General features: G+C 45.0%; 1 protein-coding gene across 1 annotated transcript in view; it reads right to left on the minus strand.

Annotated features, from left to right (window-relative positions):
• Window positions 1–1,498, minus strand: part of lrrc4ba (leucine rich repeat containing 4Ba) — a 41,492-nt gene extending 39,994 nt beyond the window's left edge. Inside the window, exon 1 of the mRNA XM_027132560.2 lies at window positions 1,373–1,498. The gene's annotated coding sequence lies outside the window, so the exon portion shown is untranslated. The remainder of the gene's footprint in view (window positions 1–1,372) is intronic.
• Window positions 1,499–1,864: the final 366 nt, after the last annotated feature.

Consider the following 1,864-nt stretch of genomic DNA (forward strand, 5'->3'; position numbering starts at 1 on the left):
CCTCCTAAAGAAGTGAAGAAGTCTGGTGAGGAAGTGACAGCTAAAAAACACCAAACCGACTAACAGAAACACACTGACCTATAGGAGTGGACATCTGACCTCCTAATGAAGATCTCCATCCTCCTGCAGCAATCAACACACAAAGCAAAACACACCACATAGGATCTCCACATGCTACACTGGATACCAAACAGCTTCAAAGTAAGATGGCCTCTTGAGAACATGCACCCTGAAGGTTCCTTGATCCGTTCCTCGGGAACCGAAATCTGTTCTGATGCTCTGTCACCTCCAGCTGGATCCACATCACAGGCTAATAATTAGGAACCTTTGATTAAACGTTCAGGTCAGGTTCGAGAGATGCATAAGAAGTAAAAGCTCAACCCCAGCACAAAACCAACTGAACAAACAAACAAACAAACAAACAAACAAACAAACAAACAAACAAAAAGAAACCTTGCATATCATCAGCAGCAGCCGAAGCAACAACAGGTGAAAACGCAATAAAACACATTGTACTTTAAACACCTGACCACCATCCTTCCTTTGGGGAAGTTTAAGTCTAGACAACAAGACCAGCGATGTGCAGCCATGGTGCAGCAGTGTGACACACATCACATCTCATCTCATCACATCACATCACATCACCATGGCACGGCATGCACAGCTGGAACATCTGCATGTTTCAGAATGCACAATGCTGCAGGAAAAAAAGTCGATTAAAATGCGTGTCAGTGAAATCAGATCTTTGCTTCATTGCACGAATAATTTGCGCGCGCACACGCACGCACGCACACACACACACACACACGCACACACACACGCAGTGTATAAGAGACACGCTGTTTATTAACGTGCATTTTTTCTGCAACGCTTTATCCACGCGTACGTGAGAGGCGCGCGCGCGCCAGGGCGAATAATTTCCCATTTTGAACAAAGTGAGAAAACCTTTTTCTCCTGCAGACATCGCGCTCCGTTATTGCAGAAAATCTCAGGAAAGCAGCAGTAAATGTGCGTGTGTGTGTGCGTGTGTGTGCGTGTGTGTGTCATGATTTGAATCTGCGTTACTGAGGCATGTTTGCGACGCAAATGCGCAGGGTTTTTTTTCCTAGGAATTAAAAATCTTCTTGGAAACCGAGCACGCATTAAAAAAAATAAGTCTGCGTCCAATTCACAGGCAAGTCCACGCGCTCGCCCTATCTGATCTGCACTAAATAATCATCATCATCATCATCATCATCATCATCATCATCATCATCACCACCATCACCATCATCATCGTCATCATCGTTTAAGAAAAACAATGTCTGAATGAGACACAGAAAAAAAATCCAGCTTTAGAAATCGGCAGATGTGAAGTGATCCGCGCTCTTACCTTAATAATGATCAGCTTCTTGAGAGCAAAAATCCTTCCATCACAGAGAAAAAGAGAGCGAGTTCATGACCAGCATCCTCCATCCTCACTGTCCTGTTTCTTTCTGTCTCTCTCTCTCTCTCTCTCTCTCTCTCTCTCTCTCTCTCTCTCTCTCTCTCTCTCTCTCTCTCTCTCTCTCTCTCTCTCGCGCTCCCTTGCTCGATTTCTCAACTGAAACCCCTCCTCTCTCTCTCTCTCTCTCTCTCTCTCTCTCTCTCTCTCTCTCTCTCTCTCTCTCTCTCTCTCTCTCTCTCTCTCTCTATCTCTCTCTCTCTCACTCACTCCCCCCCCTTTCTTTTTTACTTGCTCTGTCTTTGCTCCATAGCGGCAGGTCATATGGAACACAGATGATGATGATGAGGATGATGATCACCAGCTTTACTCTTCTGTAGAATAACATATGCATACACTGGAGAACAGATGCAAGTTGCGAGAGCTTACGGGACCATAAGA

This window comes from Tachysurus fulvidraco, chromosome 15, assembly GCF_022655615.1.
Source record: "Tachysurus fulvidraco isolate hzauxx_2018 chromosome 15, HZAU_PFXX_2.0, whole genome shotgun sequence".
Lineage (NCBI taxonomy): Eukaryota > Metazoa > Chordata > Actinopteri > Siluriformes > Bagridae > Tachysurus > Tachysurus fulvidraco.